The sequence below is a fragment of the Lactuca virosa genome, chromosome 2, assembly GCF_052849685.1.
Source record: "Lactuca virosa cultivar CGN04683 chromosome 2, Lactuca_virosa_CGN04683_v6, whole genome shotgun sequence".
Classification (NCBI taxonomy): domain Eukaryota; kingdom Viridiplantae; phylum Streptophyta; class Magnoliopsida; order Asterales; family Asteraceae; genus Lactuca; species Lactuca virosa.
This window is the reverse complement of record NC_136427.1, coordinates 174629563-174648451: the sequence shown is the minus strand read 5'-3', so window position 1 is coordinate 174648451 and position 18889 is coordinate 174629563. Positions and strand designations below refer to the sequence as shown.

The 18889-nt window shown below is 34.1% G+C and overlaps 1 pseudogene; it reads left to right on the top strand.

Moving 5' to 3' along the window:
- The first annotated feature begins 4384 nt into the window (after nucleotides 1-4384).
- Nucleotides 4385-7017, top strand: LOC145157980 (nucleobase-ascorbate transporter 1-like; annotated as a pseudogene).
- Nucleotides 7018-18889: the final 11872 nt, after the last annotated feature.

The following is an 18889-nucleotide window of genomic DNA, read 5'->3' as shown; positions in this document are numbered from 1 at the left end:
GCATACTACAGGGACATTTTTGCATTTTTGTCTATTTTTTTCTGAATGATTTTTATAGAAAAATAAAAGATAATACTTAAATTAAAAATATGTAATAAAGTTCATATAATTTGCGTTTGAAATAATATTCATCTTCATATATGTACCTCCTTTAGCGCCCTTCCAAACAAATATACCTTTATTCTTTTATTAATGTGATTGAATAACTATGGATGTCAATTGAAGACACACCGCCACAAAATAAATGATACAAGCGAAATTTGAACTGCGTAAAAAATATGATGTTATGTTATTCAAAATCCATCACGAGATTATACGAAATTAATATATGTTTGATATGTTTTATATAATTAAATATAAATTAAATAAAATGATAATTATTTTATATTAATTTTATCGTGTTTGTCGCGTCTTAGAGTTGTTTTTTGGTTGTTTAAAAGAAAATAAACCTTTTCTTTTTGTTCATATCTAAGTAATGAACTTTTAGAAGTGTTCACATATGACCATTATGATTGACTATAACAAGTTACAACCGGTCATAATAGTCATATATGAACACTTCTAACAAGTTCGTTACCTTGATATGTACAAAAAAACAAAGTTACCTAAATGTGAACAAAACAAAAATATAACTACCAAGATAAGTCAATTTTCCTTTTTATTAAGACGGTCAATCATAATTTTTGTAATATTAATATATTCACTTAAATTTTCTTAAAATAATGACCATTCAAATTGGCCAAGACATGTTCGGGGCCATTTTTTGTAGCATAATATATATATATATATATATATATATATATATATATATATATATATATATATATAAAAGACAAGAGCAATGCTATTGATATAGATAAAAACTATTTCTATTTTTTATATTTTAAATTCTTGTAATATATTAAGCAAACTTTATTGAAGACGATGTTCTATTTCATGTTATTGTTCTTCATCTCTGATACTTTTAGTTTTTTAGTAAATTTTAATTTTTACATTTAATATCTTAAACGATAAAATTCTATAATTTAGGGTTTAGGTCATTTTTGGTCACATAACTTTTGGTTTTATGCTCATTTGGTCACTTAACTATTTTTAAGTTTTAAAATGTAATCAAACTTTTGACTTTATGCTCATTTAGTCACTTAACTTTTGGTTTGATCATTTAACTTTTAGATTTGTGCTCATTTAGTCACCTAACTTTTAAAATTGTGCTAATTTAGTCACTAAACTTTTAAAAAAATTTAAAAGTTTAGTGACTAAATGAACACAATTTTAAAAGTTAGGTGACTAAATGTGACCAAACCAAAAGTTAAGTGACTAAATGAGCACAAAGCCAAAAGTTTGATTACCTTTTAAAACTTAAAAAGAGTTAAGTGACCAAATTAACACAAAACCAAAAGTTAAGTGACCAAAAATGACCTAAACCCTTTTATAAAACGACAATGTGTTTTTTTCCTATTAATTTGAAGGGTTTTATTATTATTATTATTTTATTTTTTTATATACTTCCGAAGTAGTATATTTTAAAAATATATTTACCAAAATTGTGTGGTTTTGAAAATATTTACGATTTAGGTTGAATTTAGAATGTAAAATAAAAAATAAAGCAAAATTGAATTATTAAAGTAATTAACTTTTCGTTTTGTTCATATCTATGTAACCTCGTTTTTTTGTATACATCTAGGTAACAAACTTATTGGAAATTTCACAGATGATCATTATGACCAATTGTAACTTGCTACAACCGTTCATAATGGTCTTATGTGAACACTTCCAACAAGTTTGTTACCTAGATGTGTACAAAAAAAGGAGGTTACCCAAATATGAACAAAACAAAAAGATAATTAGTCTGATAAGTCAATTTCCCTTAAACAAAACACAATATCATTATGCTTGTATCTTCTCTCAAGTTTTTATAAAGAAGGAAATGGGAGGAAAGGGAATGAAATATGTGTTTTCGAGTTTCATTTAATAAGGAAAAAGGAAGAGAATGAAAGGATTGTTATGGAAAGAAAGGGAAAAAGGAAGAGAATGAAAGGATTGTTATGGAAAAAAAGGACTTATTTTCTTAGATTTTTGAGTAAATTACATTAATAGTCCCTATGGTTTGGGGTAATTTGCACGCTTGGTCCCTAACTTATTTTTTTAACTCGGAAGGTCCCTAATGTTTGTTTTAGTTACGCGTTTGGTCCCTACTGTTTGTTTTTGTTACGCGCTTGGTCCATGTCTTACCTAAAAAGACTATTATTTACATAGAAAAAAATGATGAGGTATTTAAGGTAAGGTGAGAGGGTGAGGTTGGGAGTGTGTTTATTTAAATAAATTAAAAAATCAAGGGAAATAGTCTTTTTTAGGTAAGACGAGGACCAAAAGCGTAACAAAAACAAATAATAAGGACCTTCCGAATTAGAAAAATAAGATAGGGACCAAATGTGCAAATTATCCTAAACCATAGGGTCCATTCGTGTAATTTACTCTAGATTTTTTTCCTCTCTTTTTGGGATGATTGGAAGAGAAAGAAAGGAAAAGGAAAAAAGAATGAAAAGAAGGGGAAGGAAAGAAAAAGTTATTTTTTTTTTCATATCCTTCCTAAAAAAACTCCACGAAAAACTCAAAAATTAGAGACCCGATAAATAAGTCAAAAAATATTATAATAAACAAATTATTAATACTATTGACGACGGTGAGTCTAACCGTCGTCCTCAAAATCACAGCCGTCTAAACTCCACGTTCTTTCAATCTCGTCCGCATAAACTTGATTTTGGCGGTTTTTTGCAGTTCATCGCCTCCTGGTTCTTCTCCCCCACGATTCCGTCTCTACTCACGTTGTACACAATTGGCTGTTGTTTCCTCAAGAAGCAATTGATTTGGAAACGCGTCGGACTTTTACTCTTAACCGCAAATTGGTTTTAATCAACAACTGCACAACACGATTCCATGATTGCTAGAAATCAGGTGGTTTTGATTAACTGTCTTGCCTATATAAAGAGTTGAATTTCACTGTAATTGCTTGAATCATAGTTGTCGATTGACAATTGTTGGAATAAATAGTTGCTTCTGTTGCTCCAATGGCTTCCGATTCGTCTGACATACTTTTCACTTAAGGTAAAAAATCATTTGTTTACTCGATTTCGATTGTTTGTATCTCATTGCATTTGTTTGTTTCAATTGGTAAAACTAATTGATTCGTTTGATTTAATGTTTTTGCCAATTCGTATATTCTTTCTTCACGTAAGGTTAGCTTATTGTCTCGATTCCTTTGATATTTAGTCGATTGTATAATCAAGTTCGATATATAATTGAAGCTAATGTCCATTTAGGGGTGTTCAAAAATATCCGTATCCGAAATTCCGATCCGAAAAATCCGAAATCCGATCCGAAATTATCCGAAGTTTCGGATATCCGGATTTTCGGATATCCGAAAATTCGGATATCCGCTTTTCCGGATTCGGATACGGATATTAGTTTTATAAAGTTTCGGATATTTCGGATATCCGATATCCGAAAATATACACTTTTCTATATTTTTTTATTATCTTATGCTATTATTTGAAAATATAAATTAGGAAGATTTAATGTTAGGATTAATGTTTTTATGTTATTATTCGGTGATTTGGTGACAAATTGTTAAAATTGATAGATATTTCATTTTGTTTAAACCATGAGATGATATTCTAATGACTAACAACATGCTACTCTATTCTAATATACAACAATTTAATTTATGAGTCAGTGAGCTTTTTAAGAATGAAGCTTCATCGTTAATGTTTTTCGTTAATACTTAATGCTTTAATGTTTTATGTGTCTTAAATTAATAATCGATGGTTTTGAATTTGTTTTATTTAAGTTTAATCAAGTAGGCTATGAATGGTTGATAGTTTAATGTGTCTCAAACGGGTAATGAATTCTAATAAAACTTAATAGTGGTTGTTTAATTAATTGGATTGATATTTGATAGTGACCAAAAGTAAGAATTTCGGATATCCGATTTTAGTATCCGAATCCGTATCCGGAATTTCGGATACGGAATCGGATACCAAATAAACACTATTCGAATTTTCGGATATCCGAATTTTCGGATATCCGGTTTTGAACACCCCTATGGCCATTAATGTTTGGTCAATTTTGGGAATCAGTAATCACCAAATTCACACCCTATATTTCTTCATCAATCATGATTCCTAAGAAAAGATATATGTATTATTTATGAAATCATTAGTTTAGGGTTTATCATTTGTGTAATTGTTGATTTATTCAATTTATTTTAGATTGAGGGTTGATTTTATGATTTATCTTTTATGTAATTGTGGATGCTTGAGATAACCAGAAGAGCTGAGCATAAATAATAGAATTATATCATACATATGAGTTGTCATATGTACTGATGGGGGCAAAATGGTCCTCCAGTGAATCTGGTATGGTCATAAATGTTGGTTAATTGATAATCGCCATTTCCACATTCTGATCGAGCATAAATTATGAAGAGAGAAGCTGAAGCAAAAGTAAATTGTTCAACAATTGAGAAGAAACTCTATTAAAAGGTTATTTAATAATTGTTACAGACTTTACTTCGTTTTTTCTACTGATTCCTACTATCACTTCATTGATGAACAGAAATTTTGGTGCATAGAATGACAAAGAAAGAACAAATCTATCTTTTTTGGATTGGAATCAATCCGAAATCATGATGATTTGAATGCTGATCTTTATGAACCATAATTAGGGTTCTATCCGATCCATTCTTTTAAATCATGATCGGTGTTTTTTTAGCAAAGAATAAATAGAAATAAATGTGAAATCAAGATTTATATCTCAATTTATATAACATTGTACTGCAGTTGAAACAATTCTTTTAGCATTTCAAAACTACATTCTTATGCTTGGAACAAGTGTAATGATCCCTTCACTATTAGTCCCATTGATGGGTGGATCAAATGTAAGCATATTTTAATTTCCTTCATCTCTCTTTCTCTCTCTCTCTCTCTCCTATTTTTAATTCAAATTCTCTGTTTATTTAATATTTTTCTTGTAGGGTGATAAGGCGTGTGTTATACAAACATTACTATTTGTAGCTGGAATAACACACTTCTTCAAAGACTCTTTGGAACCAGGTTACCTTCTTTGTTGGAAGCTCATTTGCTTATGTTATGCCCATACTTTACATCATAAATGATTCATCTCTGCAACGGATCCCCAATCATCATGATGTATGTTGTAAAATGTCTTTTATACCCTTCATTGTCAAAATATGAGAACGTATAACGTGAAAGAAATTTTTGTGTTCAATTGGTTTTGCAGATATTTATACAAACAATGAGACCTAACCAAGGAGGTTTAATCGTTGCTTCTAGCATTCAAATTGTTGCTGGTTATAGCCAGCTTTGGGGTCTCTTAATTTTCACAGTATATTTAAACATTTTTCTTTCTTTACTAATTTTCCATTTTCTAATTTTAATTTTTCATTTTTTTTTGGAAAAAAATTCATAGAATTTTCAGTCCACTTGGCATGGCTCCTGTTGTTGGTTTAGTTGGTTTAGGGCTATTTGAGCGTGGATTTCCCATGGTATGTTTATTTTTATGTCATTTCTAAAAAAAGGGTAAAATAGTCATTTATTCATATTCAGACTTAATTCAATGCATGACTTAATGTTAGCGCCATTTTGGTAATATATTTTGTTGTATGTTTCCTTTTTCAGCTAGGAAATTGTGTGGAAATCAGGTTGACTATGCTACTTTTAGTTATTGGAGTTTCACAGGTAAGTTTTTCTTTTATGTGATAATTCATTTCAATGATGTCTTATTATTGCCTTAAAGAATCTAATAATTCCTCAAAACTTGCAGTATTTAAAGCACACAAGACTACTGAAAGATGTTCCCATTTTTGAGAGGTTCCCTGTATTAATATGCATATCAATTATATGGATCTATTCAATCATACTAAAAACTAGTGGAGCATATAGAAATAGACCTAATACAGCTCAAATAAGTTGTAGAACAGATAAAGCAAATCTCACATCCACTGCTCCATGGTTAGTATTAATAAACTAAATAGATTCATTTAATATCCTTTTTACATATTTGATTTTGTCCTAAAATAGTAAAATCATTCAGGCTTAAGTTTCCATACCCGTTATAGTGAGGTCCACCTACTTCTTCGGTTGGCCATTCGTTCGCGACGATGTCTTTAGTTCTTGTGTCAATGGATGAGGTAAGTGCGTGTCATAATTATAAAAAAAAGTTAAAAAAATTGTTTCTTTTTTTTTTTTTGTTTTTTTAATAAGAGTGCTTATAAGGCTGGCAATTGCAGCTCCACCTCCTGCTTATGTACTTTGCAGAGGCATTAGATGGCAGGTGAGTTCTTTATATTATATAAAAAGGATGAAAATTTTAAGGTCAAAAAAATTCTAAATCTGGAAGTCAAATTTGTTTTTATCAGGGAATAAGTGTGCTTCTAGATGGTCTTTATGGAACTGGAATTGGATCCATAGTGTCAGTGTATGAACCATTTGCCAATTTGGTGTTATTAGAATGAAAATTGACATGTTTGATGATATTACATGTCTTTATATGAAAATTGTCATTTAAATGCATAATTATTAGACATCTGAAAACTAATATGTAGAATTGGGTATAAGTTGATGAAATGTTTGTAATTGAATAGACTTTTATTTGGTATAAATCGACAACTTTATGAATTATGGAAAGTTTGAAAGTAGGTTGCATATATCAGAAAGTGTTACAAGACTAAATTTTATGAACTATGGGAAATTTCTTTTGTAAGAACAAGTTTGAAACATCATCTTATTTCAGGGAACATGTGGGTCTTCTTGGATTAACCAGAGTTGGGAGTCGAAGAATTGTTCAGATTTATGTTGGTTTCATGATTTTTTTTCTCCATATTAGGTTAGTCTTTTCAAGATTTTATGATTAAACACTTATAGTTATTGGTTTTTGACAATGTTTCTATATATGAAGTGATTTTTTAGGTTAGTTTTATTCAAGTTTTTTACTGTTTAGCAAGTGATGGAACCGATTTCATGACATTGTTATTCGTTTTAAAAACATTTATAATAATGGTCTAAGGCTTAATTTAAGTTGTTATTTAGTAACTTAACTGTCATTATTTTAATAATTTTCACTAAAATGTTATAATTATTATCGATTAGGGGGATATCGGTCAAAATGCATCAGAAGAATTTTTTTTATTCCAGTTTGGGTTTCGCTTTTGGAGAAGGTTTTTTTTGTTTAATGCTTTTTTAGTCTCAATTTGAGTAGATTGATGCTAAATTCTCTTTTTTCATATATGTGAAAAAACCAATAACTATGAACACATCTTGCAGAAAGCATCTCATAAGTGCCAGATTATCAACATCCAGTCGTTGAATTGAACCTTTGGCTAATGCATGTGTTTTCCTTCACTTAATTGGTGGATATCAGGTAAACACTTTTTGTGTCCTTTTCCTGATTAATGAACAATTTATGCAACTTACTTACCATGTTTTGTTGAAATCGGGTTTATTTGGCAGTAGGATGGAAGCTCATGGGTTAAACTCATCCTGAAAATTGAAAGGAAAAGAATATTATCAGTCAAGATACCTTCCTAAAGTGGAAAGGGTATGTTAATTGGTTTAGATTCAAGTTGATATTGTACTTTTTAATATAGCATCATACTTTCATTTTTAATTCATATTTTCAAATAAAATATCATGTTGTTTTTCTTATTAAACCATTGTACTTTCAAAGTACAATGGTTAAATAAGAAAATAAAACAAAAAATTAAAAAAAAATGAAGATTTAGAAATGAATGTTAAATATATAATTAGACAAACAAAAAAGGTACATTCACAAATTACAATGGGGGGGGCATAACGGTAATTTGACAATTGTCATTTTTTAAACAAATGTATAAATGGGGATGGGGGCAAAATGGTAATTCGTCTTTGAAAATAATAGTAGTGTACTTATTTTCAATACAATTTATGTTATTTTCTTATTTAAGCATTGTACTTCTAATTATAACATCATACTTTCATTTTTAATTCATATTTTAAAAAAAAATGTACTTTCAAAGTACAGTGGTTAAATAAGAAAATAAAACAAAAAATTAAAAAAAAAATGAAGATTTAGAAATGAATGTTAAATTTATAATTAGACAAACAAAAAAGGTACATTCACAAATCACAATGGGGGGGGGCATAACGGTCATTTGACAATTGTCATTTTTTAAACAAATGTATAAATGGGGATGGGGGCAAAATGGTAATTCGTCTTTGAAAATAATAGTAGTGTACTTATTTTCAATAAAATTTATGTTATTTTCTTATTTAAGCATTGTACTTCTAAATATAGCATCATACTTTCATTTTTAATTCATATTTTCAAAAAAAAAATTATGTTGTTTTTGTTATTAAAGCATTATACTTTCAAAGTACAATGGTTAAATAAGAAAATAAAACAAAAAATTAAAAAAATTAAGATTTAGAAATGAATGTTAAATATATAATTAGACAAAAAAAAGTACATTCACAAATCAAAGTACAATGGTTTCTTCTATAACCTGTTTGACCGGATTTTCTTTGCACCTAAATTCTTACTATTTAAATGAATAAAATGAAATATGTCCATTTTAGAACATCAAAACATTCTCTATTTAAGTTTCTTCATTTTGCTTCAAGTAGTCGGGTTTTCTGAAATTGGAACACATAAAAGCGTGATACAAGGTTTCAACTTCATATTAACTATTACTTTGTCTTTTTTTAATGTTTTTTGATATGTTGGTAAGTACTATATGCCACAAAAAGTATATGATTTTTCTGAAATTGGATAACTTAGATCGTTTAACTATTGAAATTTTGTAGTGCATTTTCAATTTTAATTAGTATGTTTGTATATTTTGTTGGTTTGTTGGTAAACAAAACGTGTTACAAAATGGTCTAAATTCCGGACCATGCAAAGAAACAACATTACAAAGCACTTTTCCCGGTTGGAATATTCTATGTGGCGATTACTCAACAACTAGCACCAAATCCAAATGATTAGAATCAAATGCCAAAATTTAGGTTAAGAAATCCTCCAAATATTATCAGGGGTAAAATCGTCGACATTGATCAAAATAAACAATGTACCATCAAAGATCACGGGTTAACATTATGTAATGCCCGGGTTTCGGGGCTAAGCATTAATAGATGATGTAATAGTCTAGGTCAACTATTGTAACTCTTTTTGGAAGTAATAAAGATGAATTATTTGAGTATTATGTGAATTATGTGCATTTATGTGCTTATTACTTATTTATAAATATATAATAAATAAAGGATACAAATAAGCGTCAAAATTAAAGTGTGAGATAAACCCGATATATTTACATAAAGTTTTAGTGGTCAAAACAAGGATTCCGGGGATATAAAGAACGCCGAAATCCGAGTTATAACGAAGACGTTATGACCCGTCGAAGTTTCGCGACGGAACCGGCACGACACCAGGAAACGTAAATAGTGAATTTACGATGGAAGACTTTTTGACCTTAGTAATCTAAACCAAAGTTGTAGTATATGTTAAACCGAGAGCGTCCATAAAAAGAACGCCCAAATCTGACTTCGTATGAGGAAGTTATGATTTTTCTAAGATTTGGCATAGCAGTGCACGACCCGAAACTCGAATTTTAGTTCGAGCGGTTTTTGGCTTACGCGACCTAAATGAGAGTTGAAGATCTCATTAATAGGAACTTAACGGTAAAAAGACAGACGAAAACGGAGTTCGTATGAAGAAGTTATGAATTTTACACGACCATTTAACAGTATAATCTCCTCCTACTGTTCTAGACAGTCCAGTGGAACGCTAGCAGACTCGCAACCTGTAGGTGTTTATTTGAACTGTGTGCTCACCAGAAGTACTCCATCCCCCACATGGTTGCCTTATTTGTCATGAATTGCTGAGGAACCCCCGAAGCATGTGTTATCACCCCAATGAAAGTCCTTAGACTAGGTCCCTTGTGTTAGATATTTTAGGGACGTAAAGTGAGGATAACGGGAACGGGTAATCGGGTTTATTTGGTTGATGAAAATAATAAACTTATTTATTGTGGGTTGAAAACCCTATGTGCTCACCAGGCTCCCAAGCCTGACCCACTCAGTTTCTTGTATTACAGGTAGTGGCGCATGAGCATAGATGTGATGTTTGGGATGAGAGATTACGGATATAGGCCTGTAAATATGAAATAATGTAGTAAAGCTTATATTGTACTGTTTATGCTTATGATCTGTATTGAACATGACATCCCGAGTCTTTTTAATGAAATACATTTCTACGGAAATGCTTTGATAAATCTTTATCATATTTTGTTTTGGGAACAAATTCCGCAACTCTTTTAAATAAAAAGGTTACTCTGATTTTTAAACAAAGCATAAACAAATCGGTCTTTTCTGGCCGTGAAAATGGGGATGTCACAGTTGGTATCAGAGCATTAGTTTAAGTGAACTAGGAATTGGTAGGATTTCTAGACTTAAACTTAGAATGCTAAGCGATGATTGTGAGATGTGAGCACTAGCTTATTTAGGAAGTATGCCTAATATGCTTTATGTGCTAAATGTTTTGTGCCTGATATGCTGTTATTTGTTCGGATCTATGGTCTATTGCCGACCGGATCTGGAAACCTTATGTGTTTAGGATTCTAAACGTACGACTACGATATTAGAACTAGCATGTATACGTTTCGGAGCGATAATGATGACTTAAACGTCTATCCTAAATAAAGATCTAAATTCACCTTATTCGGTGTATAAATCAAAATGGCAAGAACCCGCAGTGGAGCTGAGAATGCAAATGTGAACAGAAACCAACCTCTAGTGATTGAGCAAATACCGGTTGTGGTAGCCGCTGCTGAGCCAATAACGATGGCCGGAGTGCAAGCAATGATCCAGGCGATGTTAGATCGTCAAATGGAGGAAACCATACGTTTGCTCCAATAGAATCGAGAGGAAGCTACCATACCAATCGAATAGCCCGAGTTGAACGAAGGGCAGTCTGAGGAGGGGAACTACAGTGGGACCGTTGGTCAAGTCAACCCACCGATAGTTCGACAAAACAACCAAGATGACGGAGTCGAGAGGAATGGATGCAAGTACAAAGATTTTCTGACTTCCAAGCCATCGACTTTCACTAGAAAGGAAGATCCGATCGGAGTCATGGATTAGATCTCGGAGATGGAGTTAGCTTTCATGACGTGTGGTTGCAGAGGCAAACTACAAACCACATTTGCTGTACGTCAGTTCTGAGGGGGCGCTGTGCGTTGGTGGAATACCTTGGGGAAGACCTTGAGCCCCAATGAGCCCCTGCAGCTGACATGGGCGGAGTTTTTAGTACAATTCAAACGCAAGTACTGCTCAGCCCAAAACTTGCTCGAGCTAGAGAACCCGTTCCTGACCCTGAAGAAGGGAAGCATGTCAATCGATGAATACACCAATAACTTCACAGAAAAGATGGAGTTTGCCTTGCGTCTTGTCCCGGACGAGCTGACAAAAATCGATAAGTACGCCAAGGGACTCCCATGGGAGTATGCGGTGCTGGTACGTCAGGCACATACTCTGGAGGCAGCTATCTGGGCTGCCAAGTCTGTGGAGGAGATGATCAAGGGAAGAGATGCCAGCAAGGTTGAGGTTGGCGAGAAGAGAAAATTTGAGGGGTCTGCTAAACCCAACAATAAGAAGAGCAAGTTCAGTTCCAAGAAGTTTGGTGGAGGAGGAAACGAAGCAAAATGGTGCGAGAAGTGCAAGAAGAAGCACTCGGGAAAATATAGCGAGGAAGTGACCTGCTACAAGTGTGGGAAAACGGGGCACTATGCCAATGAGTGCACCATCAACAAGAGGGTGTGCTACGAGTGTCGTGAAGAAGGGCACATTGATAAGGATGAATAAGAAAGATGCGACAAGGCCCAACATTCCACCGAAGCCGAAGGCGAGAGCCTTCCAGATGACGCTCGAGGCTGCGAAGGAGGCAGCAGACGTCGCTTCAGGTACCTTTCTTGTAAATGGTTTGCCTGCCAATATATTGTTTGATTCCGGAGCCAACTACTCCTTTGTGTCGCATAAATTTGGTGGGAAATTAGCATTGCCTGTAGAAAAACTTGATAATGCCCTAATTGTGGAAGTTGCCAGTGGCAAGTTCGTACCTGTTAGTAACCGTATTAGGAACATCGTCATCAACCTAAACGGAAATGAATTCCACGAAGAGCTTTACCCATATAGTTGAACGGTTTCGATATCGTTTTGGGTATGGATTGGCTTAGCGCCAACGATGCTGAGATTCAATGCCGAAAGAAGATAGTAAGGATAAACCCACCCGGAAAAGAGTCATTTATGGTGTACGGGGACAAACGCCGAGTAAATTCTGGAATCATCTCCCTGATGAAAGCCAGGAAATGTTTGTCCAAGGGATGTGCATCGTACTTGGCATTTATTATCGACACTAAGAAGGAAAAGAAGGAGGTGCAGAGTATACCAGTCGTGTGTGATTTTTCGGAAGTCTTTCCCGAAGATCTTCCTGGATTACCACCTGATAGACAAGTGGAGTTTCGTATAGACTTGTTACCAGGAACGACACCGATAGCAAAGGCACCATACCGATTAGCACCAACGGAGATGAAGGAGCTCATGACGCAACTTCAGGAGCTGTTGGACAACGGTTTCATTCGACCTAGTTCATCACCCTGGGGAGCCCCGGTGCTGTTCGTGAAGAAGAAAGACGGGAGCATGAGAATGTGTATAGACTACCGAGAGCTGAACAAGGCAACGGTGAAGAACAAGTACCCATTGCCGAGGATTGATGACCTATTCGATCAGCTGCAAGGTTCAAGCTATTTCTTAAAGATCGATCTTAGGTCAGGATATCATCAGCTGAAGGTGCGAGAGCAAGATATTGAGAAAACCGCATTCAGAACGAGGTACGGACACTACGAGTTCTTGGTTATGTCGTTTGGACTAACCAATGCTCTAGCAGCATTCATGGATTTGATGAATAGGGTTTGTAAACCGTTCCTCGATAAATCCGTGATAGTGTTCATCGACGACATTCTGATCTACTCGAAAAGCCAAGAGGAGCATGGCAAGCATCTACGAGAAGTGTTGGAAGTCTTGAAGAAGGAGAAGTTGTATGCAAAGTTCTCCAAGTGTGATTTTTGGATCTGAGAAGTCCAATTCTTGGGTCATGTGGTTAACCAAGAAGGGATAATGGTTGACCCAGCAAAGATCGAAGCTATGATGAAGTGGGAACGACCGAAAAGTCCCACAGAAATTCGAAGCTTTTTGGGACTAGCCGGATATTATCGAAGATTTATCCAAGGCTTTTCTTCGATAGCTGCTCCATTGACAGCTTTGACCCATAAAGGAGCTACATATTCATGGAGTGAGAAACACGATGAGGCATTCGAGAAACTAAAGAAAAAGTTATGTGAAGCACCGATTCTTTCTCTACCCGATGGAGTCGAAGACTTCGCAGTCTACAGTGACGCATTTGGAGTCGGGTTGGGTTGTGTTCTGACCCTAAGAGAAAAGGTGATAGCATACGCATCTCGACAATTGAAAGAGCACGAAAAGAACTACCCCACTCATGATCTAGAGTTGGCAGTGGTAGTATTTGCCTTAAAGATATGGAGGCATTACCTCTATGGCACGAAGTGCAAGCTTTTCACTGATCATAAGAGTCTCCAGTATCTCTTTAATCAGAAGGAATTGAACATGAGACAACAACGCTGGCAAGAATTACTCAAGGACTATGACTGCGAGATACTTTACCACCCCGGTAAAGCAAACGTTGTCCCCGATGCTCTCAGTCGGAAAGTAAACCTTGAAATGAAAAGGCCAAGAGCGTTGAGAATTGAAGTTGTCTCGACAATTGTGGAAAGTATAAAGAAAGCTCAGGAGGAAGCTTCTGAGAAGAATGACCGAAAAGAAGAACGTTTAGGAAAGACGTTGGTGTTCGGTACAAACAGTCATGGACTGAAGGTATTCCAAGATAGAATTTGGGTACCTAAGATGGGAGGAATAAGAGATCTTCTGATGGAAGAAGCTCACAAGACCATGTACTCGATTCATCCCGGTAGCACTAAAATGTATAGGGACCTAAAACCCTACTACTGGTGGCCAACGATGAAGCTCGATGTTGCAAAGTATGTGGCCGAGTGTGTGACTTGTGCAAGAGTTAAGGCACAACATCATAAACCGTATGGGAGTTTAGAACCTTTACCTGTACCCATGGGTAAATGGGAAGACATCACCATGGATTTTGTGACTAAACTGCCCAGAACGAAGAACGGTCACGACATGATTTGGGTGGTCGTGGATCGTTTCACTAAGAGTGCACACTTCATAGCAGCCAACGAAAAGTGGTCTATGGATAAGCTTGCAAATGCTTATGTGAAGGAAATTGTGAGACTTCATGGTATTCCTCAAACGATTGTATCAGATCGTGATAGTCGTTTCACATCGAGGTTTTGGAGAAGTCTACAAGAGGAATTGGGTACGAAGTTGTGTTTGAGTACGGCTTATCATCCGCAGACTGATGGTCAGAGCGAAAGAACGATACAAACACTGGAAGATATGCTGAGAGCATGTACCCTGGAGTTCCAAGGGAACTGGGACGAGCACTTACCTTTGGTAGAGTTTTCCTACAACAATAGTTTCCACTCGAGCATCAAGATGGCACCCTATCAAGCTTTATACGGACAAAAGTGTCGTACGCCGTCTTTTTGGCTTGAGGCCGGAGAAAAGCAGTTTATGGGCCCCGAGATAGTCCATGAGACTGCTGAGAAGTTGAAGGTGATCAGGGAAAGTATGTTAGCAGCTCAGGATCGTCAGAAGAGTTATGCTGATAAGAAAAGACGGCCGATGACCTTTGAAGTTGGGGATTCAATTTTGCTTTAAGTCTCATCGTGGAAGGGATTTATAAGATTTGGGAAACGAGGAAAGTTGAGTCCAAGGTTTATTGGACCGTTCAAAGTTCTTAAGAGGATTGGGAACCAAGCTTACAAGCTCGAATTACCCAAAGAACTAGATGGTATTCATAACACTTTCCATGTGTGTTATTTGAGGAAGTTCACGGGAGAAGTTCCCGACATATTTTCAATCTCAGAGTTAAGGATGGATGAGAATAAGAGGCTGATTGAAGAGCCCGAGGCAATTGTTGACCGTAAGACTAAGAAGTTACGACGCAAGATGGTCGACTTAGTGCTAGTCCGATGGAAGCATTCGAATGGGCTGAATCTCACTTGGGAAACAGAAAGTGACATGATGAGTCGCTACCCACATCTGTTTGCTGATGCATGATTCTGGGACGGAATCATCCTAAGGGGGAGAGAATTGTAACATCCAATCGTTGAATTGAACCTTTGGCTAATGCATGTGTTTTCCTTCACTTAATTGGTGGATATCAGGTAAACACTTTTTGTGTCCTTTTCCTGATTAATGAACAATTTATGCAACTTACTTACCATGTTTTGTTGAAATCGGGTTTATTTGGCAGTAGGATGGAAGCTCATGGGTTAAACTCATCCTGAAAATTGAAAGGAAAAGAATATTATCAGTCAAGATACCTTCCTAAAGTGGAAAGGGTATGTTAATTGGTTTAGATTCAAGTTGATATTGTACTTTTTAATATAGCATCATACTTTCATTTTTAATTCATATTTTCAAATAAAATATCATGTTGTTTTTCTTATTAAACCATTGTACTTTCAAAGTACAATGGTTAAATAAGAAAATAAAACAAAAAATTAAAAAAAAATGAAGATTTAGAAATGAATGTTAAATATATAATTAGACAAACAAAAAAGGTACATTCACAAATTACAATTGGGGGGGGGGGGGGATAACGGTAATTTGACAATTGTCATTTTTTAAACAAATGTATAAATGGGGATGGGGGCAAAATGGTAATTCGTCTTTGAAAATAATAGTAGTGTACTTATTTTCAATAAAATTTATGTTATTTTCTTATTTAAGCATTGTACTTCTAATTATAACATCATACTTTCAGTTTTAATTCATATTTTCAAAAAAAAAATGTACTTTCAAAGTACAATGGTTAAATAAGAAAATAAAACAAAAAATTAGAAAAAAATGAAGATTTAGAAATGAATGTTACATTTATAATTAGACAAACAAAAAATGTACATTCACAAATCACAATGGGGGGGGGCATAACGGTCATTTGACAATTGTCATTTTTTAAACAAATGTATAAATGGGGATGGGGCAAAATGGTAATTCGTCTTTGAAAATAATAGTAGTGTACTTATTTTCAATAAAATTTATGTTATTTTCTTATTTAAGCATTGTACTTCTAAATATAGCATCATACTTTCATTTTTAATTCATATTTTCAAAAAAAAATTATGTTGTTTTTGTTATTAAAGCATTGTACTTTCAAAGTACAATGGTTAAATAAGAAAATAAAACAAAAAATTAAAAAAATTAAGATTTAGAAATGAATGTTAAATATATAATTAGACAAAAAAAAAGTACATTCACAAATCAAAGTACAATGGTTTCTTCTATAACCTGTTTGACCGGATTTTCTTTGCACCTAAATTCTTACTATTTAAATGAATAAAATGAAATATGTCCATTTTAGAACATCAAAACATTCTCTATTTAAGTTTCTTCATTTTGCTTCAAGTAGTCGGGTTTTCTGAAATTGGAACACATAAAAGCGTGATACAAGGTTTCAACTTCATATTAACTATTACTTTGTCTTTTTTTAATGTTTTTTGATATGTTGGCAAGTACTATATGCCACAAAAAGTATATGATTTTTCTGAAATTGGATAACTTAGATCGTTTAACTATTGAAATTTTGTAGTGCATTTTCAATTTTAATTAGTATGTTTGTATATTTTGTTGGTTTGTTGGTAAACAAAACGTGTTACAAAATGGTCTAAATTCCGGACCATGCAAAGAAACAACATTACAAAGCACTTTTCCCGGTTGGAATATTCTATGTGGCGATTACTCAACAACTAGCACCAAATCCAAATGATTAGAATCAAATGCCAAAATTTAGGTTAAGAAATCCTCCAAATATTATCAGGGGTAAAATCATCGACATTGATCAAAATAAACAATGTACCATCAAAGATCACGGGTTAACATTATGTAATGCCCGGGTTTCGGGGCTAAGCATTAATAGATGATGTAATAGTCTAGGTCAACTATTGTAACTCTTTTTGGAAGTAATAAAGATGAATTATTTGAGTATTATGTGAATTATGTGCATTTATGTGCTTATTACTTATATATAAATATATAATAAATAAAGGATACAAATAAGCGTCAAAATTAAAGTGTGAGATAAACCCGATATATTTACATAAAGTTTTAGTGGTCGAAACAAGGATTCCGGGGATATAAAGAACGCCGAAATCCGAGTTATAACGAAGAAGTTATGACCCGTCGAAGTTTCGCGACAGAACCGGCACGACACCAGGAAACGTAAATAGTGAATTTACGATGGAAGACTTTTTGACCTTAGTAATCTAAACAAAAGTTGTAGTATATGTTAAACCGAGAGCGTCCATAAAAAGAACGCCCAAATCTGACTTCGTATGAGGAAGTTATGATTTTTCTAAGATTTGGCATAACAGTGCACGACCTGAAACTCGAATTTTAGTTCGAGCGGTTTTTGGCTTACGCGACCTAAATGAGAGTTGAATATCTCATTAATAGGAACTTAACGGTAAAAAGACAGACGAAAACGGAGTTCGTATGAAGAAGTTATGAATTTTACGCGGCCATTTAATAGTATAATCTCCTCCTATAGTTAAATTTAAGATCGGTCAAGAATTAGCCGATGAAGTCAAAATGAAAGTTGTAGATCTTATTTTCATCTACGTGTGGATATAAAGAACGTCAAAAACGGAGCTCGTATGCGAAAGTTACGGATTTTAGAAGTCGGAAGTGTGCTGTGCGAAAATGGGTGACGTGGCACAATCTTGGCCATTGCTTTCTCCCCAAGTCTTGCCACCAGATGGTGACATGTGGCACCAAGTTCAGCCATATTTCACCCTATAAATAGAACCTCTCCCACCCTCATTTTCTTCACACATTTCCCATTCTTTCTTTCTCTCACTAGTTTCTCTCTCTAAGCCCCCTAACCCCCCTAAAGTTTAGGTAAACCCCCTAGCACCTGAAGGAAGCCCTGAGGCTCCCGGAGTCCCGAGAAAAAGAGTCTTTCGGTTCGGAAACGCTGCTCCGAGCAAAGCCCGGTTTTTAAGAAAACCCGTTGTAAGTGAGCTCCGCTTACGCTATTTTTAATATAGTTTTTAATTAATTACAGTAACGTTATTAGGACCTTAAAATAATTATTTGGGCTATTATTATGAGTTATATTGAGTGTTGTTTAACGCTTATATAATAATAATAATAATAATAATAATATCTAGACTATTAATTAGTTACGGTTAACGTTAGACTAAACCCTAATGGTATTGATACTAGGTTTTGTCGAGGGAAAATTATTTTGAAATAACGAAGCGCTGTTCAAGTGCAGAATCACCACCTAATCAAGTGAGTGCATAGTTACTTTCATCTTACACATAGATATGAAATATTTTATATAAATTACATGTTACGTGTGCATATTATATGTATACTTGCTATCTATGCTGGATGAACGATTTTATACATGTTTTAAATGATTTAGACTGTATATGTATGTTATATCTACAAAATATGTTGGGTAAAACATGGATAGATGTAACAGTTGCTGTGTGACCAAATAAAATAATGAGAGGCCTCGTTATAGATGTTATTGACAATCCAGTCATCTAGCAGAGTATAGATGACAACCACAGACTATTCTAGACAGTCCAGTGGAACGCTAGCAGGCTCGCAACCTTTAG